Source organism: Chlorocebus sabaeus, chromosome 15, assembly GCF_047675955.1.
Source record: "Chlorocebus sabaeus isolate Y175 chromosome 15, mChlSab1.0.hap1, whole genome shotgun sequence".
Classification (NCBI taxonomy): Eukaryota; Metazoa; Chordata; class Mammalia; order Primates; family Cercopithecidae; genus Chlorocebus; species Chlorocebus sabaeus.
In genome coordinates this window covers 91,696,372-91,703,217 of record NC_132918.1, presented here as the reverse complement: position 1 = coordinate 91,703,217, position 6,846 = coordinate 91,696,372, and the positions used below count along the sequence as shown (strand labels likewise).

The following is a 6,846-nucleotide window of genomic DNA, read 5'->3' as shown; positions in this document are numbered from 1 at the left end:
GTAGCCCAGGCTGGTCTCAAACTCCTGGGCTCAAGTAATCCTCCCACCTTAGTGTCCCAAAGTGCTGACATTACAGGTGTGAACCACCACGCCCAGCCTTTTTTTTTTTTTTTTTTTTTTGAGACGGAAGCTTGCTCTGTCGCCCAGGCTGGAGTGCAGTGGTGCAATCTCGGCTCCCTGCAGGCTCCGCCTCCCAGGTTCAAGCCATTCTCCTGCCTCAGCCTCCCCAGTAGCTGGGACTATAGGCACCCGCTACCACACCCAGCTAATGTTTTGTATTTTTAGTAGAGACAGGGTTTCACCATGTTGGCCAGGATGGTCTCGATCTCCTGACCTCGTGATCCACCCACCTCGGCCTCCCAAAGTGCTGGGATTACAGGTGTGAGCCACTGCACCCGGCCTCTTTTCTTTTTTAAAAAAAGAATTAAAAATCTTAAAACTTTATGGGACACTTTATGAATTTTAGTGTCATCCTTGAGCAAGAGCCATGCTAATCTTCTTTGTATTGTTCCCATTTTAGGATATGTGCTGCTGATGCAAGCACGGCCACCATTCTTTTTTTTTTTTTTTCTTTTCCTGAAACAGTCTTGCTCTATCACCCAGGCTGGAGTGCAGTGGTGCAGTCTCAGCTTACTGCAACCTCTGCCTCCTGGGTTCAAGGGATTCTCCTGCCTCAGCCTCCCGAGTAGCTGGGATTATGGGTGAGCGCCACCATACCCTGCTAATTTGTGTATTTTTAGTAGAGATGAGGTTTCACCATGTTGGCCAGGTTGATCTCAAACTCCTGACCTCAAGTGATCCTCCCGCCTCAGCCTCCCAAACTGCTGGGATTACAGGTGTGAGCCACCGTGCTTGGCCCTCAGTTCTAATTCTAGTCTAGGGTTAGTGTGTGTGTGTGTGTGTTTTTTTTTTTTCTATTTGTTTTTTTGAGTCATATCAAATGGATATGGGACCCCTGGAATTCTAAGACATCCTGGATGAACTCCACAAATAACTGATACTAACCTTGAGCCAGAAATAGTTGTACAGTAGCTTTACTATCCTATAATTCAAGGTTATTTTTATTGTTAACCTCCATCTGCAGTAGCAAAATCTAGTTTCAGTTAAATTGGTTTCCTCAAGCACTAAGTGATGCCTACATTCTAAGGGGACTTACTCTAGCACACACACATCCTGCCTCGGGAGGCACATGAGCTTTGTCATCTACCCACACGACGATCCTTGAATTATCCTCATGGTCTCTGGGCTGCTTCACCCCCTCCAAGACGGGGCGGGGGCGTTCTCCCGCGTTCTCATCTGTAGGGTGCCTTCATGCCTAAAGGTTGTCTGGCCTGCCAGTCTGTGTCACCCTTGAGCATACAGGAAATGTTGGGGCAAGGAAAGCTCAGAGCTAAGGCTGTCACCCTTGCTATGTTGTTTTGGAGCTTGCAGGGGTCTGGGGCTCAAGGTGTCGTTCTCTAGGAGCTCACACTGCACCTGAACTTGTAATGCTTCTTTTTTTTGAGATGGAGTCTCACTCTGTCACCCAGGATGGAGTGCAGTGGTGCGATCTCGGCTCACTGCAAACTCTGCCTCCCAGGTTTAAGTGATCCTTTTGCCTCAGCCCCCTGAATAGCTGGGATTACAGGTGCCTGCCACCACGCCCGGCTAATTTTTGTATTTTTAGTAGAGATGGGGTTTCACCATATTGGTCAGGCTGGTCTTGAACTCCTGACCTCAGGTGATCAGCCTGCCTCAACCTCCCAAAGTGCTGGGATTACAGGTGTGAGCCACCGGGCCTGGCCATGAACTTGTAATGCTGCTTCTTCACCACCTCTTCTGACCCAGGAAGTCTTTATTTGGTTTGAGGTCAGGGAACCCTGTCTCACTCAACATCAGGTATTCTTTTTTTTTTTTTTGAGACAGAGTCTCGCTCAGTCGCCCAGGCTGGAGTGCAGTGGCGTGATCTCGGCTCACTGCAAGCTCCACCTCCTGGGTTCACGCCATTCTCCTGCCTCAGCCTCCCAAGTAGCTGGGACTACAGGTGCTGCCACCACGCCCAGCTAGTTTTTTTTGGTATTTTTAGTAGAGACGGGGTTTCTCTGTGTTAGCCAGGATGGTCTCGATCTCCTGACCTCGTGATCCACCCGCCTCAGCTTCCTAAAGTGCTGGGACTACAGGCGTGAGCCACTGCGCCCGGCTTCTTTTTTTTTTTGAGAAGGAGTTTTGCTCTTATTGCCCAGGCTGGAGTGCAATGGCGTGATCTCGGCTCACCACCACCTCCGCCTCCCGAGTTCAAGCGATTGTCCTGCCTCACCCTCCCGAGTAGCTGGGATTACAGGCGCTGCCACCAGGCCTGACTAATTACTTGTATTTTCAGCAGAGACAGGGTTTCACCACGTTGGCTAGGCTGGTCTTGAACTCCTGACCTCGTGATCTGCCCGCCTTGGCCTCCCACATTGCTGGGATGACAGGTGTGAGCCACCACACCCAGCCAACATCAGGTATACTTACAAATCTATTTTCTTGTGTTGAGTTCGTTCTGTTTCTCTCTGAAAGGTAGATTTTTGAAATGCAAAAGCATGAAACTAACTTCTTTTTCTCCCAGGTGAACCCTTTCCTGAAGGAAGAAATGGAGAATGGCCCAGGTGACTAAATGAGGGAAGGATCACGTAATCCAAGGATAGGGTAAAATATTGGTTAATATTTTAAAAACTTATCCTATCATGCATATGCGATGTCACTGAATCTTTTCAACAATTTTATGAGAAATAACTTCTATTTTATAGTTTAGGAAACATTCAGAGAGGTTAGGGCTACACAGCTAGAAGCAGAATTTGGCCAGGCGCAGTGGCTCACGCCTGTAATCCCAGATACTGAGGCTGAGGCAGGAGAATTGCCCGAACCCGGGAGGTGGAGGTCGCAGTGAGCTGAGATCGTGCCATTGCACTCCAGCCCGGGTGACAGAGCGAGACTGCATCTCAAAAAACAAAACAAAACAAAAAATAGAAGCAGAATTTGAATCCATGTCTATCTGATTCTAGGATCCTGTCCTTGACATCTCATCATACAATACCTACAGGCATTTAAAAGTGTAACTTGAATGTTCCAGTTCTTATCAGCCTAGGGGTGCAAATAAGGTCACATTAGCACTTACCCACAACTTTGCTGGCAGCTCACCCCTCATTTGCTCACACAGAACCTCAGCTTCCTTCAAAACGCCTCCCCAAAAGATTCTTGTAGCTATCCAAGAATGAGTTTCCTTTATGAAGTACTGCGGCTCCCTCGTCTGTACTCCTTGGCAAGGAGAACTGACACAAACATGATATTCTTGCTGCTTGCTGTGCCATGAGTAATAAAGTCCTTTCTCTCACACCAGGAATTGAATGTCCTCTGCCAACATTCATGAAGCAGTAATAGGCTCTTACTAGCTTGTTAGTAAAATCATCCTAGACCTGACACATGGCACAGGCTTGAGGTCAGGCGCTGGGTGGTGGTAACCACCAGAAGCTGTTCGGAGCCCAGTGAGAACTGGGTGCTAGAGACCGGGCCCAGTGGCTCCTGCCTGTAATCCCAGCACTTTGGGAGGCTGAGGCAGGAGGATTGCTTGAGCCCAAGGGGTTGAAATCACCCTGAGCAATACAGGGAGTTTTTGTTTTTGTTTTTTTTTTTTTTTTTTGTAGATGGAGTCTCACTCTGTTGCCCAAGCTGGAGTACAGTGGCGTAATCTCGGCTCACTGCAAGCTCCGCCTCTCAGGCTGAAGTGATTCTCCCACCTCCACCTCCCAAGTAGCTGGGGTTACAGGCTCTCGCTGCCACGCCTGGCTAATTTTTTTGTATTTTAGTAAAGATGGGGTTTCATCATGTTGCCCAGGGTGGTTTTGAACTCCTGAGCTCAGGCAATCCACCCGCCTTGGCCTCCCAAAGTGCTGGGATTACAGGAATGAGCCACCGCGCCCGACCAATACAGGGAGATCTTGTCTCTATAAATTTTGTTTTTTAAATTAGCATGGCTGTGGTCTCAGCCACTTAGGAGGCTGAGGTGGGCGGATCATTTGAGCCAGGAGTTTGAGGTTGCAGTGAGACGTGATCACGTCATGGCACTCCAGCCTGGGCAACAGAGGGACGCTTTTCCTCTAAAAAACACTGGAAGAAAGAACTGGTTGCTATAGCAGTGGCTGCCATAAGAAAAAGGTAAACAAAGGAATCCAAAGAGGTGTCTCTACTGTCTCTGCAAATCTCATTAGCCACTGTCCTGCTTTCTGTCAGCGGAGACTGGGAAAGCTAGTGCTCTCAAGCAAGAGCTCCCATGATGGCTGGGCGAGGCGGCTCAATCAAGTCTGCAACCCCAGCACTTTGGGAGGCCAAGGCAGGCAGATCACCTGAGGCCAGGAGTTCGAGACCAGCCTGGCGGTGAAACGCCATCTCTACTAAAAATAGAAACATTAGCTAGGCATGGTGGCACACACCTGTAGTCCCAGCTACTTGGGAGGCTGACGCACTTGAACCCAGGAGGAAGAGGTTGCAGTGAGTCAAGATTGTGCCACTGCACTCCAGCCTGTGGGACCGAGTGAGACTCCATCTCAAAAAAGAAAAGAAAAGAAAAGAAAAGAACTGCATTTTCTGGTTTGAAATAACTGATATGAGATAACTTTCTTTCTTTTCTTTTCTTTTTTTTTTTTTTTGAGATGGCGTTTCACTCTTGTCGCCCAGGCTGGAGTGCAATGGCGTGATATCAGCTCACTGCAACCTCCACCTCCCGGTTTCAAGTGATTCTTCTGCCTCAGCCTCCCAAGTAGCTGGGATTTTAGGTGCATGCCACCACACCTGGCTAATTTTGTATTTTAGTGGAGATGGGGTTTCTCCATGTTGATCAGGCTGGTCTTGAACTCCTGACCTGGGAGATCCACCCACCTGAGCCTCCCAAAGTGCTGGGATTACAGCCACCGTGCCCAGCCATGCGCTGACTTTCAAAATATGAGTCTGTCAATGACTGTTGATTTTGAGGTGTATTCAATGAACCAAGTTGTCCCTGACTGATTTGATAGATTTATAACCTGTTCTAGTGGTTACTTGTTGGCTGTAGAACAATCTCTTTTCCTAGGAGTGTGGGAACTCTGATTTGCATTTGGAAATGTTTCTGTAACTCATTATATAGAAAGGGTCAATCTTCCTAATATACAAAGACCACCTAAGGTCGGGTGCAGTGGCTCCCCCTCATAATTCCAGCACTTTGGGAGGCCGGTGTGGTAGGACCGCTTGAGGCAAGGAGTTGGAGAATAGTCTGGACAACATAGTGAGACCCTGTCTCTACCACCCACCCCACCAAAAAAAAAAAAAAAAAAAAAAAAAATTCAGCCAGTTATTGTTGCTCACGCATGTAGTCCTAGCTAATAGGGAGGCTGACACAGAAGGATCGCTTGAGCCCAGGGGTTCAAGGCTGAAGTGAGCTATGATCACGCCACTGCACTCCAGCCTGGCAACAGCAACATCCTGTCAAAAAAAAAAAAAAAAAAAAAATCTAGAAATTGAGAAGAAAATGACCAACAAACCAATAGAAAAATAGGAAAAGAGCTCAAATAATTACAAATGGCTCAGAACACTGGGGAAAAAAAAAGCCTAACCTCAACCTCAGTCATAATAAATGTTTTCACTTTCTTCTTTTTTTTTTTTTTTTTTCCGAAATGGAGGTTTTGGTCTGTCACCCAGGCTGGAGTGCAGTGGTGCGATCTCGGCTCACTGCAACCTCTGCCTCCCGGGTTCAAGCAATTCTCCTGCCTCAGTCTTCCGAGTAGCTGGGATTACAGGCATGTGCCACCACGCCCAGCTAATTTTGTATTTTTAGTAGAGACGGGGCTTCTCCATGTTGGCCAGGCCGGTCTCGAACTCCTGACCTCAGGTGATCCGCCCGCCTCAGCTTCCCAAAGTGCTGGGATTACAGCCGTGAGCCACCGGGCCTGGCCACGAATGATTTTTTAAAGCCAAAGAAAAGAGGAGTGGTTAGTTCAGAACCCTTTTGGTTGCCGTAGAAACTTAAGGCTTTTGCTATTACGTAACATTTAAATTGCCACTTCCTCCTCTAAAGACCTAAGTCTGAGATAATTAGCTCTCATCGTGTTCTCAGACTGTGACCTATTCTTCCCAGCCCCAAAGGAACATTTGTTTTTAAGATCATGCTTTAAAAAGTACCACTGGTTTGCGCCCAACGTGTGGCAAGTAAAAAACAAACAAAAAGTACTATTCATTTAAAAAGTTAAATTCTTCTAAAATCAAGCTAGTTAAATTCATGTCATTTTTAGCTTTACCCAAATAAAAGATTTAAAATGTTTTCTAAGCATTTGCCAATAGAAGGAATCCATTCAATTTTTTTGTTTATAAGATTCTTTTCCACGTTGCCCAGACTCTTCTCCAACTCCTTGCCTCAAGTAGTCCTACCACATTGGCCTCCCAAAGTGCTGGGAGATTCCTGAGATTCTGAGATTTTTTTTTTTTTTTTTTTGAGACGGAGTCTCGCTCTGTCGCCCAGGCTGGAGTGCAGTGGCTGGATCTCAGCTCACTGCAAGCTCCGCCTCCCGGGTTCACACCATTCTCCTGCCTCAGCCTCCCGAGTAGCTGGGACTACAGGCGCCCGCCACCTCACCCGGCTAGTTTTTTGTATTTTTTAGTAGAGACGGGGTTTCACCGGGTTAGCCAGGATGGTCTCGATCTCCTGACCTCGTGATCCACCCGCCTCGGCCTCCCAAAGTGCTGGGATTACAGGCGTGAGCCACCACGCCCGGCCCCTGATTCTGAGATTTTTAAGCACTGTTTTCCAGTCAATAAACTGATAATAGTGTTGTACAAATTAAAGCACCTTGCTCGAGCTCT

General features: G+C 47.5%; 1 non-coding gene across 1 annotated transcript; it reads right to left on the bottom strand.

Moving 5' to 3' along the window:
* Positions 1-437: 437 nt before the first annotated feature.
* On the bottom strand, positions 438-544 carry LOC119625979 (U6 spliceosomal RNA). Its single transcript, XR_005242192.1, has one exon. It is a non-coding gene; the product is annotated as a U6 spliceosomal RNA (small nuclear RNA).
* Positions 545-6,846: the final 6,302 nt, after the last annotated feature.